A 7,703-nucleotide genomic window follows, 5' to 3' on the forward strand; every position below is an offset into this window, starting at 1 on the left:
TTTCTGCACGGTCTGCGTCAAAATGTCGTCGCGTTGTTATAAAGTCGAGTTAGTGTTTAGGGTATTACAAAAGAACGTAATAAGAAAAATCTATTTTGCTATAAGAAAAGAATTTTGTAGACATTCAACAAAGCTATTCCGTCCATATTTGCGAGCTTAGCTCAACAATAGTTCATTAAGACACTATATTATAGGTAGTAAAACAGCAAGATTTAGGGAATGTTATCAGTTTATCAATGTGGTTTTTGATTGACAACAACAATAACAAACCGTTTTCCTGTGACATTTGAGTTGTTAGAATTCCATCTATTTCACCATAAATCGTTCACCAAGAAAGAGTTGGCATCTAGTCTTAACAGCTAACACAAGCACACATGTTCTTAGTGCTAATTTCGAAGTCACGACATTGGCGGCGAGAAGTGCCGCTAGCCAACCTTTTAAATGTCAGCCTAATTGGAGGAAGTGACTATCGACTTACAAAAGCGGTACTGTTTGCTTACGTATTCGTTAGGAATGGTACGAACATGCATATAACATCGTCCTAATTAATACAGAATGGCCGGAGATGGTAGTGCAATTTTTTGACGCATTCCTATCAAATCTGCGGTACCTAGCAATATGCTTACGCCAGTATGCGAACTCAACCCTTTTTAAAGTCATTGCGTTAGGCTATGAAGCAAATTCGTGAATTTGGAGATCCTGGACATGATGACTTAATGAATTTGATAAATAATTCTAGTGCAATACATGGATGGATATTTTGATGTATATACATTATAATTTAGTGCCTATTTGTATGCGCACATACATTGAAAACTGAGCTTTAAAATATTAATTTATTTACGCTACAGGTAAAATTTCAGTGGTTTAGCTAAAGTCGGACAATGTGAAATTATGAAGGTTCGGTGCCCTGTAGGAGGACACACTACGACTTAACAAACAGACATACGTACTAAATGTCGGACGGGCGTATTACATAGAAATATTACTACACGGATAACGGATAAGTAATGGACGAATACCTGACGTGTAAGAGACGCAGAGAGTTGTGTTTTTGTTTTAAGTTGCCATGTTATGTTATAAGCGATCGTTAGTTGTGCTTCGTTCACTCTAAGCAGGATCATTCGTCACTGACATAAGAAATATTACGCACATACGTCTGCCCATTTATTATCCTCTGTATTTCCCTGTTTCAAATCCGATCCAAATGCGTAGAATAAAACAGTTCAAGTTGTATAACAACGGTTCTTAAACAGTTTCATTTTTGTTTCTTTTTATTTATAGGTTTTTTGATATTTAATATAAATGCACAAACAATGTACTTCGAATCAGTTTTTCAGTTACTGCATCTTTTTGGCACATAACCTAATTGCGTATTTCACATGTCTGTTGATTTATTTTCGATTAACAGTTAACGTACTTTGGAAAACAAATTATCTTTTGGTTTTAAATTTCGCAGTATCATGTTCTTCCTCTTCCTGGTTGACCGTATATAGATGTTAACACGTTCGCGAAGAGCAAAAATTACAGTGAAGTGCACAAAATGGCAGTCAATGTATTTTAATGGTTGCGATATCCGAAATCTGATTAAAAACATTTTGTAACGGTAGCCGTAATAATATTGTATATATATAAGGAATACCATAATGTTGACGATGAGACAGGTTCCATGCTACAGTATACATGTCATTTTGCATCATAATAAAAACGAATATTATAGCATTCACATTCGAGACCTTGTTAAATCAATGTTTAACAACGTTTCATAAATTTCATATTTTTCTGTACCCCTTCTTATAAAGTTAAACGTAACATTTAACTTGTAATTGATAAAGGAAGTTAATAATTTCTATGTATTACAGTAGCACCTAAGTTAGTATGTAAATAATCACCCAGACACCATTAATTATAATAGCAGAATTTCTTCTTTTTAAAATTCTTTCTGCCCGCCTGAAGTTGAAACAAACGTCCTTTTGTTTTTAGATGCAATAAGTAGTTGTTAGTTATTTTAGCCTTCTTGACCAGATTTTAAAGGTTTTATCGTTATGAGAACAATATCTAAATTCTTGACTTGCCACAACTTGCTATTTGTATAAAAACGAAATTCGAATCGCTTATTCACAACATATTAGGCACATTATTTATATTTACTTAGGCTTTTTTTATTTATTTACAATTTCTCTCTTGTGGTTTGACGTTTTTTTAGCAATAGCAAAAGAACCAAATATAAAAACAAAAAATTGATTAGTGATATTCCGCCATCCTAACTAAATCATTCATTGCCAAACTAAAAACTGACTAAGAGAACCTTCAAGTCTAGTAGCCTAGGCTAGGGCGATGCAAAGTTTATAAACTCCGAACATGAAATATCCATATATAATCTTACCCCACTCCACTTAGTTAATTTAATTAAAACCAGTCAAAAAATGGTGAGGGTGTATTCATTTTGCCAATACCTTTGCGACGCTTAAAAAAGATCTATAGAGATTCTTAAAATGTCTATTTTTTGAACAATATTAAATATTTAAGCATGTCCATTTGTTAGTCTACCTAATGTCTTATATAAACATTCCCCTAACCGCAAAAACGAGGATATGAAATTTAAAATCTATCAGTGCTGAAAGTAGGCCGAATTGGTGAGAAGGACAAGCCTAGAGTAGCGCGTAATCTGAGAACTCTATTTTTTAAGAGGAGAAATACTTTGTTTTTTGCTTATTATTTACCAATTGCGCTAGGTAATCCTACAAAACTTAGCATATTCTATGGGCGATGCTATACTATCTGAACAAACATGGAAAAATCATCCACGGCTACCACGCAAAATCTTAATAACGCCACATGCCGTTCACGGTTCCAATTCTACTAAAATATATATGTATTCTTGAGCAACGGCACATGTGGAACGTACACAAATAAGTCCGCCTGTTCGTCTGTCCGTCTACTCGACTGTGTGGTATCTCGCAAAAATCAAGTCACCCTCTTTGGGAGTGCAAGAGAAAGTAGTTCAAACTGGTCAAAGGACTCGTCTATAACACAGAATAAACTGAGAACACTTTTGCTTTCCGTGCTCTTTGGATGTTATGCATATAATACAACAGCTACACAGTATAAATTTTCACTATTATTCTACAAAAATAGAAACAAGTAAGACAATTATATTCGGTTGTGACCGAATTGCACCCTATGGTTGATTTTTTCTATTTTTATAAGATAATTTTGTAGAAATTTACGTTGCGGAAAGCAAAGGTGGTGCTCAGTTTTGGTTGAATGCAAGTGTTGGTATTGTAAGCATGTTGTATGACCTGTTTGGGTCATTTTCAATAAATTTTTTAAAGGGGAAAGACAAGTGCGAAACCGACGAGCACACCCCAGCTCCAGATAACCAAAATGAAAGCCTCCGTTTAAACTTACATATTACATCTTGGCTTGTCAAATGAGTTATGTATTAATGTTTACAAAAAGTTGATGTATGAAAATGTTGTCAAGTAAGTGGCAATTTAACACAATTTTTTTTTTGCAGCATAACATATATTGTGTGCTATTCTTAAAAGTAAAAACTGCCATCGGTGGCATGATACATGGGAAATGCTGTTTAAACTTCATGGTTTTGATGATAATAACATCAACGGTAGTATTATAAGGAATGAACTTGGTACCTCAAATAGTACACTAATGCCATTATAGCCGGTTTTAAATCAAACATTTCAAACATTGTAGATGTAAGACCATTAACCATCTTCCGGTTTTTGTATTCAGTCAAAGCAGAATCTTTTCTTGGTGTTTCTTCATATAGTTTGGCTTTAGCGCGGCAAGACTTATTAAAAAATTGCTTGTCCCAGGCAATCAAAATTTTCACTGTAACATCTATCGCGGCAACCAAGTCTTAGCAGTTTGATCCGTAAACAAAGCAGGATTGTGTAGATTTCCTTCGGCTGTCATAATTGCGCCCACACCTGTCTCATCAAGACAACGTTGAACAACTTTTAGGCCCATTATATTTTCATTGGCAAACATGGGAATTTTTATATTTTCCCTGCAAAATTATGAAGAACTAGATTTATTGATTGTGTTTGTTAACTAGTGTTATTTGGATAACTAAAACTACAAATTCACCTAATTTCTCTAATGTAGCTGCAGTCAGCAGCATCGGTTAAGGGCCCGTTTTGTCCTCTGGTCCTGCCATGCACAGTTAATTGACAACCAGACTTTTTCACTTTGTCAAATTTCTTTTCGCACTTGTGAAATGGCTTTCATTTATCGCTAAAAGCCGTTACCTGGTTTTTTCCTTTACATATAAAAAAAAGTACCATGTGTTGTGAACAGAGAGACAGAGAACAGATAAATCATCATCATTCAATAAATGATGGAAAAGCACCGCAACAAATCTGCTAATTGAGAATAAATGAATAAAAGCACCGAAAAACATAATAGAAGTTATTAGAAGCAAAATTAACAGCCACTAAGTGTTGAAGTGTTGAAATGTTGTTTAAGTATTTTATTTTATATGAATATAAACTAAAGAGGAAATGCGTTTTGTCATGAATATAAACGCCCATTAAACTGTTTGTAAGCTTAAATGCCCAGTAGTCAGCACCGCAACCCAAGTCAAGTACTCTTTTATGCGCCCACCAATCTTGAGGCTACTTTTCAGTTATATAATTTAAAATGTTATCAGTATTTTCCAAGAAGTTAATGAATTCAATTCTTCGCGCTCTCATTATTTTGGCAGTTCTTGTTATTGTTGTTTAAATTTGCTATGTTTTCACCGTGACGTGCATTCACTCATCAAGGATTGCCGTGTGAATCAAGAATCTGCGATTACATTGCCTTACAAATTGTTAAGACTTCGGAAAAATTGTATGACAATAGTTGTTGTCACGATTTCAGAATGCTGATATCTAAAACAACAAAAGCAAGAGGAAGGACAAGTAAGTGGCAATAAATTTCCAAAAGATCAGCATTTGAAAGTGAAATTTTCTAAATATAAAGAAGAAAAATTTTGATGAAAGGGAACAGACTATCGATAGCGGCAAAATTTCTGAGCAAATTGTCAAAGACGTTGACTATTTTGTGCTCAATGTAAAACATCCAGCAACAACAAAAAGATGAAAAGAGACTATGATAACGAGAAAAATGATGATTTTGCAGATTGCGCTACGAGGAACACTGCTCAAAGCGTTAGTCTAGATATTTAGAGCATATATATAAGTCCTTCCTTGTGTAAACACCTACATGCGCCATTGCTTGCGTTGTATGTAATTTATAGGTCGGAATTGAAGTTTTATTTATTGAAAAGAAAGTAGCTTAAGGGTCGCGCATTAAAAATCATCTCTCTCTCTTTATGGGTTTAAAGTACTCGTACCTTGGTTGTAACCGTTTGTGACGTGTCCGTGGGATACAATTGAAAACACGCCCATTTATCCCTAACTAGATAGCTCATCAATTTTTACAACACACAATCCTTTCAAATTGGCACCCAAGTGGGGCCTGAAAATCAATAAAGTTAAAAGTTCTATTTAAACAGAGGGTTTACTGACGCTTGAATTACCGGCTCAACCAACTGCCTTGTGCAGTGCCACCATATACTTCAAATCTCTCCCTGTCCCATTACTAACACACGCTTGAATAAGACTTGTAGCATCTGTTAACGTATTTGCAAAGCAATTGAAAAGTTTAGAGGAATTCCACCAAGTTAACAAGATCATAGGATTTGCTGACGTACAGAGAAATTACGACAAGAATTTTACCAGCTTTCTTTAAACTCGCTATGAGAAAAAATAGTTCAATGACGCGCATATTCGTATGTTTGCGTTTTTGATAGGAATAAGAATGACCTGAAATGATGCTCCCAATTTTCAAGAAATCTCCTCTCCAACACATTCTTTATGAACATAGAAAATGAAATGGGTCGTTGGAATGGGCTTGTTTAAATTATTTAACTATTGACCTGTGTTAGGAATGGGAACAATATTAACACATCGCAAAACCAACAATTTAAAACTATTAAAAGATTATTAATCGCATGTAACAAGACAGCAAAGCTTCTCCCAGATAGTGCGTGCCATGATTAATTCAACGTCATTTAATTGCCTTCAGCTTTGATGCTCTCGCCTGGTGATGCAACAACTTCCCTCGTAACATGTGGTTATATGATATAAGAGTTGTTATATATGCAACGTTGTAATACGGAGTTTGTGAGTTTAAGTCGTGGGGAGAGGTTCGACATTTGGAAAAAAGGGAGGAACGGCAACCAACTTCATGATGGAGAAAAAAGAATAAAAGATGGTCATGGAAAAAGATTGACAAGCGGGAGAAAAATAAAGTTTCTGAAGTTTGACTGAAGATACAATCGCAAAAAGTACAAAATTCTCCAAAAATAATCAAGTAATAGATTGGAAAATAAATAAAAGCATAATAAAATGTTTCAATGAGTGGTTATTCGAATTTTTGTTATTGTGATTGGTGCTTTTCATTTATGCAAATAAAAAAAAAAAATTATCTAAGAACCACCATTTCGTCTCCTCGACATTACACAAAAATTTCAAGTGAAAACATCTTATAAACTATTTAACAAAGTCAACAGTAAATTCAGTTTATGGAGTTTTCCAAAAGAGAGTGAAGGAGTTTGCGTTCCTTTTATTTTCGCATTGATATGATCATCAAATCAATTCAATTATACTTTTACTAGGCAATGAAAAAACGCAAAATTTTTGTGAATGATTCCTTGCATTTAGAAAGTATTAAATTCTATGGGTTTGATAAGGCCTGTACCTTGGTTGAGTACAAATCACTTCAATATGAACAAATGTGCTTTGTTTTGATTAAAGGACATTTAGTTTCGATGGCTAATTCCAAAGAAATAATGCAGTATGAATATGTTGCCTCATTCCTTATACGTGGTTCGGTGCGCTTTATGAGGATTTGTTAAAGGAAGATGCTTATGGATATATATTGCTATGCGTTCATATTTGGAATTAGACAAATATGTAAGTTGTGGCCATAGTTATGTATTATTATTATTATTATAATTTTAGACTAATGAAATAAATTCTTAGACAAAAAAAAAAAAGACATTGAGCGCTAGCAACACAGGCTGTCGGCTCTAATTTAAATAAATGTACATTAGATAATGAGCTTAGTAGTATTAATAAAGTAATATACAGAATTGATATTCGATTCTGAAGCTGATTTTAGAATGTCCAAAAGGTTAATCGTTCCAAATGCAATATTTCTAGCGAAGGAAAAGTTAAGGCAGTCGCAGAGAATGTGCTTCGCAGTGAGAGTTTGTTCACAATTGCAGATTGGGGAGGAAGACTTCTACTAGATCCATTGGTGAGTTGCAATTGTATGACCAAGGCGAATTCTCGAAAATGTTTGGATCTTGGTTTTCTCAACATTTGTTGGATATAAAGATGGAGTTAATTGAAGGTTAATGGAAGAGTAGTGTTGATGATGGTATTGTAAATTTCCTTCTGCAATTTTCTCTTTAACTTTTCTTCCAAAGTAAATTTGAAGATCCAACTTTTCCAAGCCATCATCCATAATTAGAGGAGCAGAAGCAGCATACTTTGCCGCTCGATCAGCTCATTTCCCAATAAACCGATGTATCTTGGTACCAATAACATTTGAATTTTTTCGTCGGGTGTTGTAATTATATTCCTTAATTTGTTGATGGTGCTCCATCTCGAAGTCGAAGGATTCCG

Source organism: Glossina fuscipes, unplaced genomic scaffold (genome assembly GCF_014805625.2).
Source record: "Glossina fuscipes isolate IAEA_lab_2018 unplaced genomic scaffold, Yale_Gfus_2 119, whole genome shotgun sequence".
NCBI classification, from domain to species: Eukaryota; Metazoa; Arthropoda; class Insecta; order Diptera; family Glossinidae; genus Glossina; species Glossina fuscipes.